The sequence below is a fragment of the Cyanistes caeruleus genome, chromosome 1 (assembly GCF_971803275.1).
Source record: "Cyanistes caeruleus chromosome 1, bCyaCae1.hap1.1, whole genome shotgun sequence".
In the NCBI taxonomy this organism is placed as follows: Eukaryota; Metazoa; Chordata; class Aves; order Passeriformes; family Paridae; genus Cyanistes; species Cyanistes caeruleus.
This window is the reverse complement of record NC_141701.1, coordinates 148,174,213-148,199,449: the sequence shown is the minus strand read 5'-3', so window position 1 is coordinate 148,199,449 and position 25,237 is coordinate 148,174,213. Positions and strand designations below refer to the sequence as shown.

Below are 25,237 nucleotides of genomic sequence, written 5' to 3'. Positions count from 1 at the left end.
TATTTTATTTTATTTTATTTTATTCCATTTTATTTTATTTTATTCCATTTTATTCCATTTTATTCCATTTTATTCCATTTTATTCCATTTTATTTTATTTTATTCCATTTTATTCCATTTTATTTTATTTCTTTTTATTTCTTTATATTTTATTTCTTTTTATTTCTTTATATTTTATTTTATTTCTTTTTATTTCTTTTTTTTTATTCAATTTCCTTTCCTTTCCTTTCCTTTCCTTTCCTTTCCTTTCCTTTCCTTTCCTTTCCTTTCCTTTCCTTTCCTTTCCTTTCCTTTCCTTTCCTTTCCTTTCCTTTCCTTTCCTTTCTTCCTTTCCTTTCCTTTCCTTTCCTTTCCTTTCCTTTCCTTTCCTTCTTTCCTTTCCTTTCCTTTCCTTTCCTTTCCTTTCCTTTCCTTTCCTTTCCTTTCCTTTCCTTTCCTTTCCTTTCCTTTCCTTCCTTTCCTTTCCTTTCCTTTCCTTTCCTTTCCTTTCCTTTCCTTTCCTTTCCTTTCCTTTCCTTTCCTTTCCTTTCCTTTCCTTTCCTTTCCTTTCCTTTCCTTTCCTTTCCTTTCCTTTCCTTTCCTTTCCTTTCCTTTCCTTTCCTTTCCTTTCCTTTCCTTTCCTTTCCTTTCCTTTCCTTTCCTTTCCTTTCCTTTCCTTTCCTTTCCTTTCCTTTCCTTTCCTTTTCTTTTCTTTTATTTTATTTTATTTTATTTTATTTTATTTTATTTTATTTTATTTTATTTTATTTTATTTTATTTTATTTTATTTTATTTTATTTTATTTTATTTTATTTTATTTTATTTTATTTTATTTTATTTTATTTTATTTTATTCCATTTCTTTTTATTTTATTCCATTTTATTTTATTCCATTTCTTTTTATTTTATTCCATTTTATTTTATTCCATTTTATTTTAGTTTTAGCTCTACAAATCTTCAGTTTACTCAAAAAACCCCCAAAAAACTGGTCCAGCACAGTTTAGTCTATGATTCTTTCCATAATATGACAATCCAGAGATTAGGATCAAACTGTATTCCTGAACAGAGATTTGGGAAAAGAAGGGTGGTGGTGAACTCAACTCTAATTTGCAGCGCTGATCCCAATTTCAAACAAAATCTCCTCCAAGCTCTGTGGATGGAACCTGTGCTGGAAGGGAGGGGTTGGTTTGGTGGGGAAGAAGCAGGAAAAGCCATGTGCCATGATCAGGTGGGGCCGTGCTGGCAGGGAGGGGAGCAGTGACACTCCTCCCTGGCGTGGGGACATGGGACATTTGGCTGAGCAGCAAAGTGCACAGCCCACAGCTGGGTCCTGTCCTGGTGAAACCACCGTGCCACAGTCGGACACGAAATTATTCACACAGACACAGCCCAAAGTGTGATGAGAGAAAAAGAACATTTATTCTGTCCTTTCAGTATTTATAGATTTTCAGCCACGACCAGGGATTGGATAGTCAGGTTACCACCTTCGCAAGCACACTGGCCATGAGAGATATCCATCAAAAGGCACATCCTCAATGGAATGCATAAACATCCATGTTTATAGTCACTTTCCTGGGAAAGTGGCTAGAAATTATGAAAACAATATCAAAAGGTTCTCAGGGCGACACCACCGTTCCATGACTGCCAGGAGAGTGCCACGTGCGAGGGCAGGACCCGTGGATGCTCCTGGAGCCAGCAGCTGCATCCCCAGCTGGATGTGACCCCCTCTCTTCCCCCGGGGCTCTCCTCACCTGAGCACACGCCTCGCCACAAACGCAAACACGGGCGGCATCCGTGAAGGGGCTGCCAGCCGCTGCCGGCTGATTTATGAGCTGCTGTCAGATGCAATGCGATAGAAGGAGGTTTTCCAGCTTCCCAGGGAGACCAGGTGGCTCTGGAGAAACCTCTCTAGGTCAAGGCTGCTGGTGGTAAGTGCCCCTGGCTACTCACAGCTTGGAAAATTGTACTTTCCGCGGCTGAACTTCTGAAGGAACCTGAGACGGGGAGGAAATGGATGGGCAGTGATTCTTCATGACCCCATCTCCTGCAGACAGGAGCTGGATTGCCGAGGGCAAGTTATTCCCAATTGAGCATTACAGACATTAATGCTGTAGCTGACCCAGCAGGCCCAGTTAGGGACCGTGGCCATGTTCAACCCCACGAACCAAAACCAAGGGAATTGTGTGTGTTTTGAGAGAAGGCAGTGAACATGGCAAGCAGATGTGAGGATGAAGGGCAAAGCAAAAGCTGTGAGAGAGCCTCTTGCTCTCCTCTGGTGCACCTGCTGGTGGTCACAGCAGTAAGGGGAGTTCTTGACCCTGGAACTGCTCCAATGCAGTGATTTTTTTGTGCCTGGCTCAAGACCAGCAGTGCCAGGAGCAGAGGGGAGGCAGAAGCCCAGAGTGTCTCTGCACTTGCCTCATTTGAGAGCAGTGCAGATACACCAGGGGAGAGATAGATCCCACCCAGCTGTCCATGGATATACCTCCAAGGGTCAATGCCAGAATTACAGTTTCTCTGCACAGAATTATAGAATATCCTGAGCTGGAAGAGACCCACAGGGATCATTTAATCCAGTTCCTGGCCCTGCACAGGACATCCCAAAAACCCCATCCTATTCCTGGGACTGTTGTCCAAATGCTCCTGGGGCTCTGGCAGCCTTGGGCTGTAACCATTTCCTGGGGAGTCTGTTCAGTGCCCAACTTCCCTCTGAGTGAAGAACCTTTTCCTAAATCCAACCTTTTTAGCATCTCTGCTGAAAAGCTCCAGACCAGCTTTGCAGGAGGGGTGGGCAGATGGCATCCAGCTGAAGGACTCAGTGACACCATTTGTCACAGTAAAGAGCCACCAGACCAGAAGCCACCTTTTTGGCTCATTGCAGCCCTGATACTGCAAGTGGTGAGGCCATATGCTGTCTCCCACAACCTGTGAGTCTGTTCCCATCTCATCAGGACCTGTGCTGAGATGCTCTGAGACCTCCCTATTTATATGGCATGGCTTATAAGCTTCTGCATTTGTCACTCCATGTGTGAGTCTCATGCCAGGTTCCAAGTCTCCTTGGCTGCCCAGGAAGGTCAGGATCCTTCTTGCCCAAAACTTTTTAACTCTTTCTCTGTTTTGATCATATTTTCCAGTTTGTATTCTGGTTTAGATGGTAATCCATCTTTCAGACAACCTTTCATAAAAAACATTTTGTTCTTTTTTTTTTTTTTTTTTCCTTGGTCTCTCCTTCCCTTCCTCTTTTTTTTTTTTTTTTTTTTTTTTTTTTTTTTTATATATATATTTTAATTTGAGCAGGTCTAAACCTTCCACACACTGACCCAGACACTGATATGGATCCAGATGGTTGCACTAGGATCTGACCAACAGCAGGTGAGCACTTAGTTAAGATCTCACAGAAACACAAAACACTCTATGCAAATTTCCCAAAAGTGGGAGTTTTCCTCACAGGGAAAGTTTTCCTCCAAGGGCTCAGACTGCTACAAGAAGAGCCCCTCATGCTGCAGGAGTATTTTTTAATTCACGTCCCTGTACCTGTGCAGAAATGCCAGTTATGGAAAAATTACAATATTCACCCAAAAATAAACTATTCACTCCAAAAGAGGTATTCTCCAACAATCCTTTTTATCCAGATGTTTCCAGTTCTCACTGCCCAGTTGCTTTTTATATAGGCTGTGGGGGAGCTACCAGAAGAGGGGAAGGGATGCTGGCATGGCTCCATCCTCCTGCACTCATTCCAGAGGGGAATGGCTCACATCCAGCTGCTGAACTCCACCTCTGCTGACGGCGGGCAGGGTCTGAGCCGTGCCAGCCACAGGCAAACCGCGGTGTCCGTGTGTCTGTGTGTCCGTGTGTCCTCAGCCAGGACAGGAGATGCGGCTGGGCCCGGGGCCAGCGCTGCTTGCGGAGATTCCCCTGAGCTCCCCGGGGCCGAGGGAGCCCCGCTGGCCGAGCCGGGATAACCTGGAGCCGGGACTGGCATCCCCAGCTCTGGCAGGGCCGGCTGAGCTCCTGTGCCCTCCCTGAGGGAGCACAGAGAGCCCGGGGAGGCAGCCAGGGCTGACACTCGCCATCAGCCCCGTCCCTCAGCCCCAGCGGGGCGGGATGGAGCAGGACAGTGGAGGGGAGATGGGTGGGATGGAGCAGGGCAGGAGAAGGGAGATGGGTGGGATGGAGCAGGACAGGAGAGGGGAGATGGGTGGGATGGAGCAGGACAGGAGAAGGGAGATGGGTGGGATGGAGCAGGACAGTGGAGGGGAGATGGGTGGGATGGAGCAGGACAGGAGAGGGGAGATGGGTGGGATGGACTGGAGAGGGGAGATGGGTGGGATGGAGCAGGGCAGTGGAGGGGAGATGGGTGGGATGGAGCAGGGCAGTGGAGGGGAGATGGGTGGGATGGAGCAGGGCAGTGGAGGGGAGATGGGTAGGATGGAGCAGGGCAGTGGAGGGGAGATGGGTGGGATGGAGCAGGGCAGGAGAGGGGAGATGGGTGGGATGGAGCAGGACAGGAGAGGGGAGATGGGTGGGATGGAGCAGGGCAGGAGAGGGGAGATGGGTGGGATGGAGCAGGACAGTGGAGGGGAGATGGGTGGGATGGAGCAGGACTGGAGAGGGGAGATGGGTGGGATGGAGCAGGGCAGGAGAGGGGAGATGGGTGGGATGGAGCAGGGCAGGAGAGGGGAGATGGGTGGGATGGAGCAGGGCAGTGGAGGGGAGATGGGTGGGATGGAGCAGGGCAGTGGAGGGGAGATGGGTAGGATGGAGCAGGACAGTGGAGGGGAGATGGGTGGGATGGAGCAGGACTGGAGAGGGGAGATGGGTGGGATGGAGCAGGGCAGGAGAGGGGAGATGGGTGGGATGGAGCAGGGCAGGAGAGGGGAGATGGGTGGGATGGAGCAGGGCAGTGGAGGGGAGATGGGTGGGATGGAGCAGGGCAGTGGAGGGGAGATGGGTGGGATGGAGCAGGGCAGTGGAGGGGAGATGGGTAGGATGGAGCAGGGCAGTGGAGGGGAGATGGGTGGGATGGAGCAGGGCAGGAGAGGGGAGATGGGTGGGATGGAGCAGGACAGGAGAGGGGAGATGGGTGGGATGGAGCAGGGCAGGAGAGGGGAGATGGGTGGGATGGAGCAGGACAGTGGAGGGGAGATGGGTGGGATGGAGCAGGACTGGAGAGGGGAGATGGGTGGGATGGAGCAGGGCAGGAGAGGGGAGATGGGTGGGATGGAGCAGGGCAGGAGAGGGGAGATGGGTGGGATGGAGCAGGGCAGGAGAGGGGAGATGGGTGGGATGGAGCAGGGCAGTGGAGGGGAGATGGGTGGGATGGAGCAGGACAGGAGAGGGGAGATGGGTGGGATGGAGCAGGACAGGAGAGGGGAGATGGGTGGGATGGAGCAGGACAGGAGAGGGGAGATGGGTGGGATGGAGCAGGACAGGAGAGGGGAGATGGGTGGGATGGAGCAGGACAGGAGAGGGGAGGTGGATGGGATGCAGAAGGGCACTGGAGGGGAGATGGGTGGGATGGAGAAAGGCAGGAGAGAAGGGAGCTGGGCAGGATGGAGCAGGACAGGAGAGGAGGAAGATGGGTGGGATGCAGAAGAAGAGTGACTCTGGACAGGATGGAGTAGGGCAGTGGAGGGGAGATGGGTGGGATGCAGAAGGGCAGGAGAGAAGGGAGCTGGACAGGATGGAGCAGGGCAGTGGAGGGGAGATGGATGGGATGCAGAAGGGCAGGAGAGGGGAGATGGGTGGGATGGAGCAGGCCAGTGGAGGGGAGATGGGTGGGATGGAGCAGGGCAGGAGAGAGGGGAGCTGGGAAGGATGCAGCACTGCAGGAGAGGGCAAGCAGCCCGGCTACCCCTGCTTCCCAGCCCCTCTGTCCTGCAGGGTTGGCCTCTGGAGCTGCTTCACGCCGTCCTTAAGCAGAAGTCCCTCCCTGAAGGAGGTTTCCGGGGAGCTGTGAGTTAAACGTGACTCCTCCTTGGCCCCCTGCCCGGCGCTGAGTTCAGGCTGTGAGTCAGAGCAGGGGAAGGGAGCCAGGGGATGCTGTCATGCTGCGAGGGGAAATTTGGGCTCCACAGCCTTTGTTATGTGTGGGTGGTGCTTGGAGGTGGCTTCTATAGGTGGGAATGTCCCCACTGAGTGACACTTCTGGGCCCTGCTGTACTCCTGGGAGTCACTGCAGAGTGGGGGCTCCAGCAAAAGGACTCAAGCACTGAGCTCAGCTTACATCTCATCCCTCTATGTCTGAGAGCACTCTGCACTCTCTGGAATGCTAAACATAGTTCATGTACCCTTACATCAGCTGTCCAGCATGATCTGGTCCCACCGAGGGGACACACAGAACCTCTGGACCTGCCAAGGCCTTGGCTCACCTCAGCAACCACACTCCGTGGGACAGCTTTGGAAAAGAGAAGGAAGTGTTTCAAGCCAGTTACACATTTCCAGGGACCAGGCTGTGAAAAACCAGCTCTTGGCTGCTCTGCATGGGACCAGCTGGAGATTCTGAGGGAAGCTGGGAGCTGAGGTCGTGTAGCAGATGCTGATCTGTGCCCTTGCTGCTGTGGCTGCTATGTAATGGGAGGGGATTAAAGAGCTGTGTGGGGCAGCACCCTGCCCAGAGCTAATTAAGTGACTTAATTTTGATGGGGACAGACTTTTTAGTACGGCCTCTAACAATAGAACATGGGGCAATAGTCTTAAATAAAAGGAGGACAGATTCAGACTAAATATAAAGTAGAAATTTTTTACAATGAAGGTGGTGAGGCACAGGAACAGCTTGTCTGTGAGATGCTCCATCCTTGAAAAAAATTCAAGATTTGGATGGGGCTGAGAAACCTGACCTAGCTGAAGGTGACCCTGCTCATTACAGGGGAGCTGGACTGGATGGTCTTTCAATGTCCCTTCCAACACAGAACACAGTTCTATGGCCCTGTGATCCTATGAAGCTCATCTTGACCCACCTTGTGTGAACCAGAGCAGAGTAGAGGAAAGCAAAGTGGGGGACCAAGAGGTGGGAGCCCCCTATGGCACAGGGGGAAGCTCCCAGAGCTGCTCCCAGCATGGCAGGGACTCTGGGAGTGACCCACACAGGGAGCTGTGCAGGCACAATTGAGTCCAAAGGGGGCTGGGCAGCAAGCTACAAATCAAATCCATGCATCTGGAGCATGGAGTGGCTGTAAAACTCACCAGCTTTGTCTTATTTAAAAATCCCCAAATTGTGACTCTCTGCAATCCTGACCCTCTTCAGGATGCTCCGTTTAGAGAGAATACAGCATTCCTCTCACAAAATCACATAAACCCCAGAAACCAGGGATGCTGGCAGCTGCTTGGATAATTTGGCTGACTGAGCATGACTTTGATTCATTTATTTTTTGAGAGGGAAATATCTGGCTCAACTGGAGACTAATTCCCTCCCTCTCCTGAGATTGTCTTTAATAGCTAAATCTCAGCTCTCTCCCTCGCTCTCATACCCCTGGAAACAATTGAATCAATTCCTTGTTTATGAAATGCCTGTGTTTATGTACAGTTGACAAAATAAAACCTGTCTTCTATTTTTCTGCCAGATCTCAATAACATTAGTCTTTGAGGAAAATTTCCACTTTATTTTGTGTGTTTTTCTCAATCTCTAGTCACATCAAGGGACATATTTAAAGAAATGGGAAATGAAGTCCAGAGTGAGATGCACACTCAGGAATTCAGGTTCTGACCTAAATCTATTTTTCGTCTGAACCTGAATCCAAATACACTTTACTTTCAGAAGCTGATAGCTGGAGCTGGACTTGAAACACACCACACAGATTTCTTTATCACAGATACAGGGCCTGAAGGTCTGCTTTAGTAGATGTTTTTCAGATGTCTGCTGACCCCCACATCCCTCTGGCTGAGATACATTTTCTCTGTCCTTGGTCATCTGATGGTGAGGGGGGATCCAGCTCTTTCAGGATGAGCAGCAAGATGGCACAGAGCAATCTCTCCTTGCAGGAAGGGTTCCCCTGATCTATTCTGAACGCCTGCTTTGGGTGAGAAGAATCACAGCAGGACCTCACAAACCTTTAAGGGGATCAGGTGGTAACTTGCCTTTGGTAAGATATTCACATGTGGCCCGAAAGTGCCATGATTTGGTGCTGGAAAATCACCTCACAGCTACATCTGACAGGCACACCTGGGAGTGGGGCAGCAGGAGCTCACCATGGACAAAGAGGGCTTGGGGATGCTCCATGTGAAGAACCAGAAAGTTTTACCTCTGCGCAGCATTCCAGATGCGCTTGCCTGCTCCAGAGAGTTTTAGAGACCAATAAATGAAAAATGTACTTATATTGGTCCAATGTAAAAGTAAAACTGGTTCAGTTCCCGAGTGGTTTAATCAGTTCACCTCCATGCTCTAAGGTCAGGCTGGCAAAACACCCCAGCTCCTCCCAGACCCTGGGCAGTCTCCCTTGGCAAACACAGCTCAGCACTAACATGCATGAATTTTGGCTCTCCCTTTCAACCTTTGGCCCTCAACCTTGTCACGCTGCCAGCAGCATTCCCAGGGCTCAGGGAAGTCCTTGCCCGTGCTTTCACACGTGTCCCTGAGGTTTTGCTGTCACCAGAGACCTGCCTGGCACGGCTGTTCTGTCCCAGTCCCTCCCAGAAAGAAGCATGGATTTTTGAAAAGAAAAAAGAGTGCACACAGAGAGCCATTTTGGCACAACCACCATGCCTTTAATTCACATTCTCCATTTGTTTGAAATAACATCATCATGTAGACAAGCTGTAAATTTGGTTCTGCCAAAAAATCAAGTTAATCCCAGCCTTTCTTAGTGCTCATCAGACAGAGTTTGCTCCTGGCTTTCTGGCTCTGAGAAGGAGCCTGCAACAGGTTTTCTGTATCCTGAGGTGCACGGGAGCCAGTCGTGTCAGGGTACTTCTTCTGGGAAAGTAACTAAAGAAAAATACTGTTCATGCCAGGATCCAGGCTGTGGAGAGTAACCTTGGGCACTTTTTACTAACTTGTGGATTTTGAGTGCCTGGTGAGGTTGTGAAACACTTACATAGGTGGTTTTGTGTTAGAAGAAACAGTTTTAGCCAGCAGCAAGGAGGAACCTCCCACGTGGGAACTGAGGCAGACCTTGATTGGAAAGAGGTCACACTATTCAGGGAGCTGCTAAATGTCTTTAATTGCTTTCAGCACTCAGTCCCTGCACCGTGGGTGCATTTTTTAGCTCTGCAGCTGGTAACCACCAGCACATCTCACTCCTTGCCTGAAGGGACTGAGCTGCTGCTGTATGGACTGGCTGGAAACTGGTCCCAGCATGAGGGAGTTCAAAAAGTACCAGTGCATTTAAATAAAATGACTTGAAAAGGAGATTTATCTTCTGTCTGATAGAATGTGCTGCTATTTTTACCCTGGCATATCTAATTTTTATGTGCAATCTAAGGTAAACACACCACAGAGGGAAGGTAGAGCAGTTTCAGCAGTTAACTTAGCAGAGGCAGCTCCAAGGAGGGGATAATCTTTCCCTTGTCTAGTTTTGTTTGGAAAGAAAATTAAACTTGCTTGTTCTCATTGTGTGTTTATCCATTGTGTGCACATTGGTTCTCAGTGGTGCAAAGTACAGCTTTCTCTGCCTTACAAATCAGTCTATAAACATGTTCACTTGCTTTTCCTGCTTTCTTGACTTCAGGTGATTAAAAAAAAAAAACCAAAACAAAACCACAAAATGCACCCTATCTTTGCCAAAAGAACATTTTCAGCTGACTTTTACTGTGAATAAAAGGAGATGCTGAGCTCTGTATTGCAGTGAAAAAGAGACTTTATTTCTGTTTCTTGTGAACATTCACGGTACAACCTGTGAGGAAACAGGAATATTTTCTGTCCCATCTCACTGGGGTTTGTGTCACAATCACAAGTGCAGCCCCCTCCCCTTTTTTGAAGGGAGAGATGTTGTTTCTACAAGGCAGGTGGACAAATGAATAATGTTCAGGATTAGCCAGATGTGCAGCCTTGTAAAACCCATTGCTTAAAGGTGTTTCTGGTCCACAGACCAATAATAAAAGAGAAAAACTGACCATGCCTATGACTAATCCAGTGGTTTGATACAGAGTAAAGTGATAGTGTAGATACAAATGCTATCTCTAACAGATGCTAAACCCATATCTATGGGAACATTTATTGGTGGCTGTATCTATTGGCTGATTAGCCATTTATAAAAATATAATAGTAACATCATAATATTAACATTCTAGTAACATCATAATCCTTTACTACCTTTTAAAAGTCCTGTGGTGTGAATATTCCTGGAAAAAGGCATGTCACCTTTCTTTAAAGAATAACCTGAGGAGATTTTTTTTTTTAATTTTTTTTTTATTTTTCATTTCCTTGCAAATGTGCTCTGGACAGTACAAAACACACTGATGGAGGGAAGAGGACACGTGTGAGGTACCTGCAGCTGGTAGGACCTAAGTGACACAGCCATCACTTTTTCTGCCTTCTTGACCCTATTTCTCACAAAATATCAGCAAGAGCAAGGCAGTGAGGTTTTGGGATCTTCCCTCAGCAATCACTTAATTATGATTTTTGAGCCAAATGATCACAGAGTGTGCAGGGTGAGACAAAGGGACTGGTGAGGTGACCCTGCCTGGCACCTTGGATGCATCTGCCTAAAGCTGTTCTCTTGGGAAAAGCTCATCCAAGCTGAATCCACTGTGCCAGTGCACTTCCCTGTGGGATTTGCAGGGGCTCCAGACCCTGCTGATGCCACCACAAGGCTGCCTCTTACAACATTTCCACTTCTCCCAGTTACGGACATCATGGAAAAGAGAGGGTAAAAAACCCCAACACAGGCAAATATTTCCTTTTGTACTCCAGGGCTGTGGAGGTGGAACACGCTTTCCCCTGTTGGTTTTTCCTCATCCCTCACCTCTCTGTCCTCCTCAGCATTTCCTCCCTCTCCATGGTTACTCCACACAAACAATCTCCCCGCTGGCAGGGCTGATGTAACGCTGCCATAAATGCGCAGTGCAGATGCAGCGTGTGACTCCTCACTGTGGTGACTCATCTGGAGCGAGATGGTGACACCATCCCGGGGCCTGTGACTCAGCAAGCCTGGCTTGATGCTGAGCTCACACCTTCAGAGAGTGGAGGCACATCCCAGTGACTTTTGTGTAAAGCCAGAGAGTCCTGAATAGGTGGCCCCGATGGCTCACTCAGGAGGGAACTGGAAATTGGGGGAGGAAAAGTTGCAGTCGGCTTTGCTGTCGTGGCTGGCAGGGGGAAGGAGCTTAGGTAAGGAAGGGGTTGCCACCGTGATGAGATGTGGGATCCAAGCCTGAGCTCACCCAGGGTGAGAGCTCAGCCCTCAGACACTGCAAACCTGAAGGAGGACAGGCACTGCAGGCTGCAGGTAGCAGAGGAAAAGTCACTTCCCTCTTTTAGGGCAGAAAACAAGTCTCATATACAGTCCATAAACCATGAACTTCCTTTTGGTTCTGTCACTAACTCAGCCACAGCTCAAATGTGTCCCGAGTCTGTGCAGTCTCAGCATCTTCAGGGTGCTCAGAATTCTCCTCTATTTACCTATTTTCCATTGATTCACAGACATGAGATAATCATTCACAATAATTCAAGCAGCCTGCCCCAAAATGATTAGACTTTCATGGTGAAAGATTAAAGCAAATTTTGCTCAACAATGTAATCAGTTACTACAATGGGCAAACAAAAGATAAAGCAAGGCAGATATGGCATGGGAAAGTTACTTGTGGAACTGATAGGAGCTGTAGGCAAATGCTAACACAAATGGAAATAAACCAAATGCAAAACAAGGAAACATATAAGCTTATAATCAAAAGGGAATTATAGTGTTTTTTTGTCTGGTTTTGGTTTGTTTTTTTTCTTAAAGGATAATAGGGAAATTGACTACTAGAAATTTGGCATAAGTGTTGTGACTAAATTTCATGCAAGGCTGTGGCATCTGCTGGTGGAGGACATTGTATGAATGCCAGCTTGGGGACAGGAATGCAATTGGGCCCTCTTTTACTTCTTAAGAAATAATTAAAAATATCCTCATCTAGATGAAACAGATGGCTACAATCACACCATTTTGTCTTAATCTGAATAAGGAAAAAATTGTTTCCTGGCTGCATGACACTCAAGCTGTTCCTCTTAGCCTTTTCCCCAGGAAAAGCCCCAAACACTTCACACCTTTGACATTCTCAGGCTCTACCTACTGGCCAGACTAGCTCATGCTACATTTCCCATGTAAAGATGGGATGTTCACAGAAGGTTTAGATTTAAACAGGATGTCTAAAGCCCTTCCAGGTAATCATTTGTAGATTGGTCTGGTCAAGACAGATCCAACTTGTACTGACTCCACTGTTTGCTGAGCAAAGCTGGGCCAGAGCTGCTATGCCCAGCATGCTTGGGCTGGCTCACATTCAGAGAGCCCTGCAGCTCAGCTCTACCTTCATCCAGGCTTCTCTGCTGCCAATGAGCTTGGTTTGCAGAATGATGTTAAGATTCAGGATTATCCAGGGGCACATCCTTAGTCCCCAGCATCCTGCAGGGAAAAGGCCATGAGGTACCTCTGATTCTGGTGCCTTGGTACCTCCAGCTCTTGGCCACAGCCTGCAGCAGTGTTGCCTCCTTTTCAGTGAAGAACTGTTTCCAAATCTACATTGCCAAGCTCCAAAAGGGGTTGGCTCACAGCCTGTTGTAGAGGGGAGATAAAGTTTGATGGTCCCTTACGTGCCATGAAATGCTCCATGAAACTTGGTAGGGGATAGAATATGAAACTCCCTTAAACAGAGTCACTGTGACTGCCTGGGGAACACATTTCTCATTAAGATTGCTTTTGGTTTTGATGAGCAAGGGATTCTTGGAGAGCATTACTCCTCTTCTCTCTTGCATTTAAACCCCTCCTTCACTTCTCCACTGCACTGTATCTTGGCTGTTGTGGTGACACCGTTGTGGTGACCCCCTGTCTATCCACCATCCTCAGAGCAGCTGCTTTGGTTCCCAGACCAACTGTACCTTGCTGGATTCCCTTTTTGTGCCCATGCTCCTGTCCACGTTGTCAGGAGATGGTGCCTTCCCAGAAGAATGGTTCGCAGGATGGAGATGGAGGAGCAGGAAAGCATCTTGCAATGGGGAGGGCAGAAGCCATCAGCTGCTGCCAAAGCTGATATGGTGCAGCAGAGCATGGGCTCCTTTTTGTGCTTCCCAGAGAGCAATCAGCAAACTGGGCAGGTGTTAAGTGGGCTTGGGTGGAAAAGGACGGCCTGATGCATAAAAACAGAAGGGATGAAAGAGGAAAAGCTGCCCTGGTAAAAGTGGAAGGGTACAGGCATCAGCTGGATTCAAATGCACAACTGGAAAATGTAATTAGGTCCTTGTGCTGTAAAATGGGCTGCACACATGCTGCTCCAGGCTGAGATTAGAAGGGGGATCTGGGAAAAGGTTAGGCACAGGCAATGCTGCAGTGGAAGCATGCACTTTCCAGAAGACACTTTCTTTTGACCCCAACCATTTTCTTGGTACATACAAGGCAACCAGAACAGATTGTCATAAACCTGGAACAGATCTGTGCCATTCACTTTGGGTGGAGAGCTCAACCATTTCTAAAGGCTGGAGATCAAGTTTACAAGATAAATTGGGAGACTGAATGAAGGGGCAGACTCTGAGGAAAAGAATAGAGACAAGGAGGAAGAGAATTAACAGGTCCACCCACACAGGAGATAAGAAGGGATTAAGAAATCGAGCTGAAAGAGGGAAATATGTAAGCAGGGAAGGTCCCTTTCCTGGGAGAGATCCCAGCTTTGCATTTTCTGTGTGTCCTGTGAGGTCAGCTGCTGCTGCTGCTGTGTTCCTTCCAGAGCCAGGTGAAGGATTCATAACATTTTGTTTCCAGCATTCTTCTCCCATCCAGCAAGTAAACAGAGCACAGTGAGTACTGTGCTCTGGCAAAGCCTCCAAACTGGAGATAATCACCTGTCACTACCACCAGCCATTCCCTCAAGCTGCCAAGGGCTGTACCTTCATCTATAGGTTCAGATTATTCTCTCTAGACGTGGCTGGGCATCATCAGTACATTTCCATATAAAAGAGCTCTTGTTCTTACATCACCACTTTGATTTTGTTTGTTTTTGTTTTTGTCGTAACTTGGAGAAAATCCAACCAAGAACAATAGTAAGGTTTCAAAGCCAAGCACCCTGGTGCTAGAAGCTGCCAGAAGTCAGGCTGCTCACATCAGTTCAGTTTGATCTCCTATTTTGATTTCTTTTTACAAGACCCTGCATATTTCAGCAGAGGGGCCCAACCTCACTCAGCACGCTGGTTGGACAGTGAGTCAGGCCATAAAGCAAACACTTTTCTCTGGTGATTAATGCACACTGTGGGTATCCAGGAGAGGTGAATTATAGTCTTGGCTTTGCTACCACCTTTTCTTTGATGTTGAGTTGGGTGAGATGCTATCATAATGGAACGGTACGGGGCAGCTGAGTTATGGTGGGGGCTCACCGGTGTGAATTATGGCCTTCTCCATTGTAGCTTCTTTGGTCTGACTTTTGAAATCTTTGTGTTCTTTCAACTCAGCTCTTTCACAGCACCCGTTGTCCTGGAGGACTGGGTAGATCCTTGCTTTTTTCTGTGTCCTCAAAAGTAAACAGCCTCTGGGTGATCTCTGTCTCATTGTGATCATTCTCCACTTGAGGGCGATGTGACCTGGTCCAGTGCACACAAGAGGCAATTTGGGGTGAAATTAAGATGAAAATAATTTGGCATCTACTGCTGGTGTCCAAATGAGGTCTAGGCTCTCTGCCACTGTAGCTGGTGAAGTCATTCAATAGAGCCAGGGGAGCTGGGGGGGGAAATCAGTTTTCTCTAGAATGGACAGGCACCAGCTGAGCATGTGAATCGCTCCCTGTGTCCATGGGGCTGGACTGGGGAGGGTCACAACTCCCTTCCCACCCCCTTTGTGTCTTTGAGGTGGGCTCAGAACCCTGATATGGGCTCCAACTCTGCCCCAGAAGGGTCTCCCAAAGGTCCTTGCTGGCACCAGCCATACAGGTGTGTGACAACCTTGAGACATGTCAGGTGTCCACTGGACAAACAAACCAAGGCCCAGATCTCTGTTCACCATTCTGGGAGCTCGGATATTTAGCTCATGTGCAGGCAGGGATACACAGCTGCCTACATTTAAGGGTCTTGCTTGCAAAAAAAAACTCTGCTCAGGGTTATTTATGTCATCAAAGGGAAGATGTGCAGCTGGGTGTGGAAATGCAGGACATTTTTGCTGCTGCATGCCCACCTCTCAGGCAGACTGTGACTTGTGGGTCAGGGTCTCAGATCAAGGAGAAGCTGATGAAGTTGACTGAAAATGCAGATGACTCTCCACTGCCACGTTTCACAGTGAGATTTTGATAGAAAATATGTGGCAACAGGGCTTTTTAAAGATACAAATCTTTGTGTTTGCAAAGGCCTGTTATAATCCCTATGGCAAGAAATGTATTTCAGATTTCTGCAATCAAGACATACACTCTCTTTTTGTTGTCCAGGAAGGCCACACTCCAGGAATATGGGAATATGCAGTGACTGCCTGATAAATGTTAGTTGATCTAAATAATTCACTTTAATTGTGTCTGGCTTATCTGTCAGGTTGATAAGCATTTATCTTTCTTGTTTGCAGGCAAGCAGGAGAGAAATATTATAGATGGAAACATTTCAGTCCACTTAAAACTACATGAAACTAAATCACTGTTACAGTGGCAATTGAAGCAGACATTTCTAATTAGCAGCAGCTTAAAACACAGCAAAGGTCTGTAATGAAATAAATAGATCACCATTGTCCCCAGCATTAGGGAAAGTGGTGTGGGGCACCAGCAGCATCGCAGCTCATGCATCTTCCTGGAGCCTGCCTCCCATGATGACGTTCAGAGTCTTCACCAGTTCAGTTCCCCCCCTAAAACAGTTTTTCAGGCATGTTACCTGAAGTTTTTGAAGCAGAGGGGTTCACTAAGTGTTGTTCTGATGTGGTAAGAGCTGCACACAGAGTTTTGGGTCTCTGGGGATGGGAAGAGATCAGGTCCCAGGTCTGGGAGCAGAGCCCAGAACTGCACACATTTATCTCCTTGGAGCCAGCTGAAGCTCAGACCTGTAACAAATGTGGGGTCTCACACCTCCTCTGTGGGTGTCTCTCTAATCTAATTCCTTGAGTCTGGTCATCTTCTGATGGCTGATTTAATAACACTTGGGCTGAGCTGGAACAGGAAAGGATTTGGTTTCTTTGAAAAAAAAAAAAAAAAGAGGAAACTGAAGTGCTTTCATTTATGTGTTAGTGGGTTAAGGAAATGATTCTGGGATCATTTGTTTCACATGTGCCTCTATCTCATTTCTCAGACAGACAAGGTACTGCTGTTCTCTTAGCCTTTGATATGGGACAAAAGTAATAAGAAGAGGGAATTTGTACGGAAAGAGCAAATTCCAAGGGGGAAATTTCAAACTGGCCTGCAGACCTCACTCCCTCACAGGATTGCAGAGGCCAAGAGCTGGACTGGGCTTGGGACCACTGGAAATTGTGCTGGCTCTGACACAGGTGACCCTTCCAAACACATTTTGAGGGGCTCCCAAATTTTGGCTGTGGTCTTGCGTTTCCTCCCCAGACACAGAGCAATAATTCTGCTCACCTGCATCCCAGGGAAGCCATCCAGAGAGCCCTGGCACTGTGGTGCTGACCCTCCAACCATCTGCTGGTAACAGCAGGAGCCTCCTGGCTGCCCTGCAGTGGGAAGCACACGGTGACATTCCTGCAAGAGCGACTTCTGCTGAGCAATTGCCCTGCAGAAGGATGATTTTATCAACTGTGTCTTAAAAACTTCCCCTCTAGAGATGAATGTAATGGGAACACACATTCCTGCTGGCCTGCTTGCTGCTGATTTGACATCATGCCACGTGGGGGAGGTGTTGGAAATAGGCAAATACTACAGAATTAAAAAAAAAAAAAAATTGGAAAAAAAAAATCAAATCACTCCGAGTTGAAAGGGAGGAGAGCCAGGAAAGGAAATACCTCAGGCAGAGAATTACTACTTCTGTATCAAAGCCAGCAACTCCTTACTTTAATATTTAACACCCAAGAGAGCTGAGGGGGTGGATGCTGAGAATGGGTGAAATTTTTCAAAGGAACCCAATTTCTGGTGATTTTCCTTGGGTACACTTTTTCTAGTAAGTATTAGGTCTGATGAGAAATGTGACTTTTGGTCATCAGAAGCACTTTTACACTTTCAAACTGCAAATTGCTGAACAATTTCAGCTGGAAAGCAAAGTGTGAAGAGCAGCTGAAAGGGGAGGTGGCATCAACCCCTCCCACCAAAATCCAGCCCTCATTGCTGCTGCTTTTCTCACTTAAAAGTCAAAGTGTTTAACTCTGGGTCAAAGGGAATGTTTAGCTCAGGAGGAGAGAAGGCAAACGGGGTAAGGTACCTTTTTGCAGTGTTTAAAGGAGGGATATTGAGAAGACAGCTTTAACAAAGGATGAAGAAATGGACACAAGCTGCATGAAGGGAAATTCACTTTGGGCATAAGAAAAAGCATCTTTGTCGTGAGAGCACTGAAGCACTAGAGGAGAAGCCCAGGGAGAGTAGAGCAGTCTGCAACTTCAGAGAGAATCAAAACTCAATGGAGCAGGGCCCTGTACAACTGGAGATGACCTTGAACCCAGACCTGCTTTGATCGGGGCACTGTGCTGCAGAACTCCAGAGGTCCCTGACAACCCAAATTATTCTCCAGTTCTGTGAAGCTGAGATTGAATGAAATGAGGAAAAAAAGTTCCCTGTTTTCCTGTCATTCCTCTCCCTTCAGCACAGCTGGAGGCTGGCATTCATGTGCTTTGCCATGCTCTTTGCCTTTCATACTTGTGGCCCATACACGGTCCTAATATCCATTTCAGCTGCTTTGCTTAATCAATTAAGCTGGTTTGAAGTTATTTCAGTCCCCAGTGATGCTGTCTGCCTCAGAGACAGTGAAATCAATTGCCCTGCAACAAGAAGCACTTGTACTGCACTGCCAGCACTTCTGGGGATGTCTTTTGATGCTGCAGGGACAGGGAAGCAAGTGAGACAAGGGCCAGACAAGGCACCAGGTGTACATCTTACCAAGGGAAAGACAAAGGAAGAAGTTATTGGGAGGGTTGAAGCTGGTTGTCAGTGGGACATGGCATGTGCACAGGGATCTACTCCCGCTCTCTGCTGCCTTAACTTACCTTGCTGGAAGGAATGGTATCTGTTGAGGCTGCAAGGCTGGATCCAGGCTAAGGGAGGCCAATCCTGGCCAAACTGGCCAAACCAGTGTCATGACAGCTCACCTGTACCTGGAAAGGACCTACAACCACATCCTCTTCTTAGAAAAGAGAAATTTTATTTATTTTTTTTTTATTTTTATTTTTTTTGCAAGTGGTGTGCAGGAATCCAAGAGCCACAATTTAGTTTTGGGGCAGGGAGATGTGGCATCTTTTTCTTGGTGCCAACCCCTTAGGAATTTTGGAGGTTTTGGGTGGAGAACTCTTTTGGGGTTCTGGAATGGGGCTTGGACTCTGCACCAGAGGCAGGAAAGTGAAGTGGTCCATTGCACCAGGAGATGAGAAGACAAATACATTTATGGTGCTTGTCACACACTTGTGGGGCTGCAGGTTTGATCCTACCCACTGCCTCCAGGGGGAAAGACCACAGACTGACTTTGCTTGGCCTGAGGTCACCTCCCATCCCTCACCTGGAGAGTTAGGAAAGAGCCAGGACACAGTTAAACAAAATACTCACTGGCATGTGTGTCTTTTTCTGCACTGGCAAAAGACTGGTTTGAGTAGATCCAGAAGGCTTTTGTCCCAAATATTTACAATTACACTGCTAAAAGGAACTGTCAGATGTGACCTGGAGGGCTCCTCTCCACCTCTTTGCCTGAGGGAGATCCAAAACAATGCAAGGGAGCTGGAGTTCCTGCCAGGCTGGTCTCTGCCTGGGGGAGGGATGAAAGAAAAAGAACAGCAGACAGCAGATGTCCTTGATGTTATTTAATCCAGCCTGCTGTGGGGGCAGGAGAAGAACCTGTAACAAATGGACCAGTTGAAGGTTCTGCTGGGAACATCTTCCTAGAGCTCTTGGAAAAGTCTGGGTCATGGAGTGGCCAATTCAAACCCTGACTTGCTGTGGGTCACTGCATCTGCTTTGACTTCACTGCAACCAGCAAGGAAAGGGGGAATGCTGTTCCTTTGTCATTTATTGGAGGAGGGTACACTTCCTCTGGCGTCTTTGAGTCCCCTGGTGGATCACAGGGAAAACTTTATTGCTGCCCAGTGCTGCTCTTCTGTGCTTTTCAAAAGAAATGGTGCAAAAATGTTCTTTCTTTTATTTGTAGAGTCTGTCCCAGTAGGACTTCACTGGTGTCTCTCCTCTTAAATTCAGAGACTTTTTCTTGGCTTAAAGGTAGCTCATAATTGACTTACAGCTGCCTCTCCACAGGATATTGCTGTATCATATTCCCTTTTATGTTGCTGCATTGTGGAAACATTCCTGTGAATTTTGGGGAAAAGGAAGAATGAAAAGGTGAGAGTGGGATACAAACCTACCTCCATTTGGTCCTGAGTCTTTTGCTGCTTACCCCAAGGATCAGAAAGGATCAAGCTTTGTCCTGACAGGCACTGTCATTAGTATGAGCTATTTAGTGATGTAGGGGACCTTTTTTGAGTCTAGATAAATATTGTTCCTGAAATTTTCTTGAAAACTCACTCTTGCTTTTGCAAGGGATGTTTGTGTCTCCTTGTCTGTTTCTAGAGGACAGTGAGACAAAGATCCTTGCATTCAGCCCTGGCTGCATTCCCATTCCAGCTCACGGTGTTACAAGGGCCAGTCTTGATTGCCCATGCAGAAACTTGTGTCTGCACCTTCTCGTGGCTTGCATCACTCTGTGGATTTACTGACCACTGAACAGTGAAGGAGAAGACAGTTCCAAGGCTCCAAACTCATCCTGTAAAAGCTTGAAGCATGCTAACAAACCCTGAGCAGTAGGAAGACAATGCTGACTATATTAGCTACAATGCCAGGGGCTGGCCAGCTTCATTCATCAGACCAAAGCTGATCTCTGGGGATGGCCAGGGAGGCTGTTCCCCTGTGGAATTGGGTTATATGAGCAGGTGTATGGAGCAGGTTTATGATGTAGTGCAAGAGCAGCTGGAGGCCCCAGCACTGATCAGGTTTCTTGGCTTGGCCCTGGATTACACACCAGGGGTTGCCAGCACTGCGTGGTCTGGCTCGAGTCAGATAAGAACACCTGCCTTCTCCTGCTGCCCTCCACGGATGACACACCAAAACTGGCCCCCAGGATAACTCTGGTGCAGCTGAAAGCTGTTCACTTCCATGGAGAGTTTGGTCTGGTGTGTTGTGTAGAGTCAGATCTTGAATTCCCACTGCCACAGCGACCCACGGTGAAGCTGCTGGATGCCATGTCTTCATCACACTTCACATGATCCCACTTCCCCTCCATGGCTTCAACTTCTACCTGACTATAAAAGGCTTTTTCCTTACATTCATCTGTGGGCAGATGGAGATTTTCTGGGATGTAGGTGCACGTGGACCTCATGGCTGTGGCTGTACCACGCTGCTTGGGCTTCTCCAGACTGGCAGCAATGCTTATTTGGGGCTGTTCCCTTCACCAGGCTCTCCTGTACCTCTTTTCTAATACATGGATGGCATGGAAGTCTGGCCTGACAAATGCTCATGGCAGAAATCTAGACAGAAATGAAAGTGCTGAAGCATCCTGGTACAGGAAAGCCTTGTCCTCATGTGATCACAAACAGGAAGACTGGTGACCTGGGGAAGCAGCCTCCACACAGTGACCAGTTGAGAATGGCATGTACTCCACAGGCCCCTGTGGAATGTTGCCAAGCAGCATCTGCTGGTGATTCAGAGCTGTCCAAGTTCTCCAAGCCATTTCTGAGTGGGCACAAAGAGTCCCGAAGCATTTTATGAAAAAGCACAGTTGTCCCGAAGCTGCATCACGAGATGACAGCGAGTACTGCCAGGTTGTGACATGAGAAACCCTGTGTGTGACATGGCCAGCATTATGATGCTCTTGTCTAAATGCACTGACTCAGTCTTGCACTAAATGGCAAAGCTACAGAGAAACTTCACACCAGCAAACACTGGTGAACGGGGGAGCAATTTCTAAGTAAATTGGAATTCCTTGAGGTTTCTGGTCAAAGTGTCATGACTGTTCAGCCAGGAGGCTGGGGAAGCAGAGGCTATCAGCATTACACAGCAGTACAATTTAAAGCCATAACTCCAGGGACTGTAGCTGAAAGGCCAGGCAGGGGCTGCTGAAGAGCTGTGATATGAGAGGAGCTGACCCAGAGAGCAGCTCAGCAGGAAGGCACGTGGCACTGGGCCTGGCAGGGTGGGTGAGTGCTTGGGAAGCTGTAGTTTTATCTCCTCTGAGATGCCTTGGCTGTGTGTACAGGACGTGGCGTGCTGCCAGGGCTGGAGATGGCACTGCCCTGGAGGGAGCAGGGCTGTGGGGGCTGAGCTGCACCTTTGGCTGGTCTGGTGCAGCTCGTGGCCAGGCTGGCTGCTCAGGAGCTGCAGAAAATGCAAATGCTGGTGGTCTGGGGGGAGATCTTTAGGGCTGAGAGGAGCCAGGGTAGGTGGGTGCACAAGGTAAATGATGCAGGTCCTGAGCATGGGCTCCCACAGCAGCAGCACATGAGTGTCCCTGCTGGTAGATGGCCTTTGGCATGGTCCTACTGGCATTTCCCAAGTGATTCCCAGGCACAGTTTGGGGGTCATTCCAGGCTGTAGCCACCTCCAGCAGGCATCAATGATGTGGCTGTCCTTTAAGAAGGACAAGAACAGCTTAAAAAGGTAGATGAGCTGAAAAGAGCCTCTTACCCACTGTGTTGTCTGGTGCAATCAGGATAGTGCCAGGGTGCAGAATGGGGTCTGGCAGCCACAGGACTCCTGCATATCCATTGTGCACTCGAGTCACTCCACTTCATGGCCTCCTAGAGATTCCTCTGCTTGCTTATAATCACCTCTGAACCCTCTCTGGCTTCTGTTGGGTTAACACATGCATTCCCCAGCCCTGCAGATGCTCAGGAAAATTCAGAGTAGGTGGGATCTGCACTGGGAAATAGCAGCTGAACCCTCTGAATCACTGATCTCCTGCAAAGTGGGACTCCATTCGAGCCCTTCTGGTTCACACTGATATAAACATCCTGACAGTGGTGCAGCCCCATGGCTCTGCAGAAGCTCCACCGTTTGAACAGCGCTTTGCAAACATACAAGCTGCAAAATTTCCTGGTGCCACTGGGGTTGCTTGAGAAAAAGCAGTGAAAAACTCCTGCTGGCTACTGTATTACAGCCCAGCAGAGCTGCAGGCAGCCCAGCCCCATGGTGTTGTCACAGAGCTAAAATTGATGGATAATGGGGCTAACAAAATAAAGGAAAGCTCTTCCTCGCTCTGCCTGGGGAACAGGAAACTCTGCACGGCGAGAGCATGGAGGTGAACAAAGCGTTAAAGCCTGGCAGAGCAGCTGCTGCTGACCTTCTGGTCCCAGCACCACTAAACAAAGCTCCTGTTACAGCTGAACTTTAGTACCAACTTCTGCTGCTCCAGGGATCCTCGCAAAAGTACACTCTGAGCCTTGGTTAGCCCGGGCTGAGCAGCTGGGGAGGCAGAGGAACAGCATTTGCAGGGTGGTGATGCCCACAGAGCCCCCGTGTCCCCCCTCCAGGCTCCCTCAAAAGCCACCCTCTGTTGTTCTCTGCAGTGGAGGACTCCTGGAATTGAAGGCTGCTACCAGACAAAAGTTTTTGGTAGTCACTGGTCGATATATCCACCATTATTCTGAATTTCTGAACAGCCTTTTGGCCTAGCCACCATGCTGCAGTGATCAGTTCTGTGGGTGGACTATATGCACCAGGAAAATATGCTTACTTTTGTGCCTAAAATGTGCTTAATTGCAAATTTTTGGCGTGCTCCTGGGTCCTCTGGTATGGGAAGTTATGAAAAGCTGTTTAATATTAATATTTCCCTTCTTATTCATGGTTTTACAACCTCTAATATCATATCCTCCGAGAATTCTTTCCTTTCAGAGGAAGAATTTAAAATCATTCAGTCTATTCCCACATGGGAGCCTTCCATAACCTAAACTTAATGCTGCACATCCTTGCTGTCCTCCTCCTTTGCTTCCACAAAAAGCAAAATTTGAGGCACTTCTCAGCAGAGATTTTACAGGTATTGTTCCCCTCTTAGTGAGACATAAAGATGTTAGAAACATTTTCAAGCCATGGCATTTCACATCCTCTACCGGGGATGATGATGGAATTACACACCATGGAAAAAATGCACTTATTTCTGTGTGAGACTTGATAAGAAGGATGAGACAGACTGGACAAAACACATCTGGAGTCTCCTTGTGCCCACAAACTGTGAGGAAGAAAATCATTTGTCCTGTGAAATAATAAATAAGACCCAGCAGACCTAGATGGGTGTGTAGACTGGTTGTGGCACAGAATAAAGAAACAGAAAGCAAGAAGTTTGGGTTGAAATAGTTATAAATATCTTGAAACAGGCCATGGCCTGTGTGCATTTTGAGTGTGCAAATTACCTTATTGGATCATTCTGGGCATGGACATCCTCCTTTTGGTGTGGCTGCTATCTTCAAGAAAGCAAGGAGTAACAGGGGATGTGTACACTGCTTCTCCTACGAGATTTTACACACAGGGGTTGTGGACTTATTCCATCTGAGAGGACAATTCCTGAATCCCCTCAGGAGAGGCAGTAAACAATCACTTTACCATATATTTTTTAAAAACCATCTGGTTTTGGCTTGGACCAAACCACGGCTGGTAGAAATTGGTTTCATCAGAGAACCTCTGCAATATCTGTTCCTTGGGGTGGCTTTTCACCTTTCAAACGAAGTCCAGACCAGGCTCCATGCTGATGTGTGTCTCAGGATGGCCTTGGCATGGAGCAGGACCGTAGCTTGGAAATCACTTTGCTTCCTCCCCAGGTGAGAGACGCACCTTCCACTTCGCAGGAAGAATTTTTAGTTGAGGCCACAAGGTCATGTAAGGAGATGAGTCTTGCAGAGATCAGTTTGAGAATCTGTGGGGCAGCTCCTTCCCCTGCCAGGACACCCACCCTGGTGGGCAGTGCAGTGTAACCGTGCCAGTGCTCCTGCCTGAGTCACCCCCAGGGCTTTGCCCCCGTTCCTGGGATTTCACCAATCCTCACCTTCCCCTTTGAAAACTCGTGAACCTGACGGTTGCTGGGGAAGACTTGAAAGCGTGGTGCAGGCATAATTGGAAAGCTTAAGGCCTCAAAATTTACACTAAAAGCTGTCAGTTCTTGGATTCAGAAACCTGCTACGGGTGGGCGCGGGAGGAGGCAGGCAGCGGCACTGATGCTTTTAGCAGGAACGCTGCCAGCATTAATATTAACAGAGCCACCACGGTCCAGGACTTCATTTGCATTTGCTCTGTGACAGAACTCATCCCAGAGCAGTCTCTCACAGTGCTGCAGACGTGATGCATGAGACAGCTCTGTCCCAAGAAGCTCCTGATCCAAGAACAAGGGCTCTGACTTGCAGGACCTTCCCCACGGTCACTTCACCCTGTCCCTCATGTTGCAGCTCCCCAGGCTCTGCCCTTGCCCAGCTGGGTTACTAAAGCTAATGGTTGTGGGAGTCTTATTTAAGTGGCTGGGATGCAATTAGCTCAGCACCTCACTGAGGGTTTGGAGGCCCTGTGGTGCTGGTGCACACTCCCATCCCTTCATGAGTCACTGTGTTTGGAGAAAGGACACTGTGAGCAGAGGCAGAGCAGACATTTAGAGAGGTGAGAGGTGCTTGGAGCACACTGAGCCTTTCCTCCATGGCTGCCCATCAGGAGAAATCGCTGCAGCCATGTGAGAGATTTCTTGCCTCCCCCTGCTAGATCCGTGTGGAACTGGTGACAGACTGGGTTCACACGTACCTGGGCTACAGTGAGAGTCATTGTGGCAAATTTGGGGGTCCTGTATAGCCTCACAGGTCAGGAGGATTTGCAGGCTGAGTTGCACCACTGCCAGTACTCATGAGGAGCTGAAATCATGGTATCAGAGGCAGTAGTGGCCAAGTTTCCAATCTGGTCAATGCTGCAGAAGGCTGCCAGGAGAGACTCCTCAGCCTGGACCTTTGTGAGTGTGCCTGGAAACTGGCTCACCTTTGTTTCAAACCATCCATGGGCCACCCATGTGCTCT

At 48.2% G+C, this 25,237-nt stretch overlaps 3 long non-coding RNA genes across 3 annotated transcripts; 1 reads left to right on the top strand and 2 right to left on the bottom strand.

The window, feature by feature from the left end:
• Nucleotides 1-14,202: 14,202 nt before the first annotated feature.
• Nucleotides 14,203-16,788, bottom strand: LOC147656023 (uncharacterized). Its single transcript, XR_015279908.1, has 2 exons — nucleotides 16,638-16,788; nucleotides 14,203-16,235 (listed from the first exon to the last, which is right to left on the bottom strand). It is a non-coding gene; the product is annotated as an uncharacterized LOC147656023 (long non-coding RNA).
• LOC111925603 (uncharacterized) lies at nucleotides 15,222-18,315 on the top strand. The gene is made up of 3 exons (XR_002862319.2): nucleotides 15,222-15,363; nucleotides 15,510-15,559; nucleotides 15,641-18,315. It is a non-coding gene; the product is annotated as an uncharacterized LOC111925603 (long non-coding RNA).
• A 682-nt stretch (nucleotides 18,316-18,997) lies between these two features.
• LOC147656022 (uncharacterized) lies at nucleotides 18,998-24,435 on the bottom strand. The gene is made up of 5 exons (XR_015279906.1): nucleotides 23,793-24,435; nucleotides 23,603-23,698; nucleotides 21,882-23,445; nucleotides 20,523-20,725; nucleotides 18,998-19,511 (listed from the first exon to the last, which is right to left on the bottom strand). It is a non-coding gene; the product is annotated as an uncharacterized LOC147656022 (long non-coding RNA).
• Nucleotides 24,436-25,237: the final 802 nt, after the last annotated feature.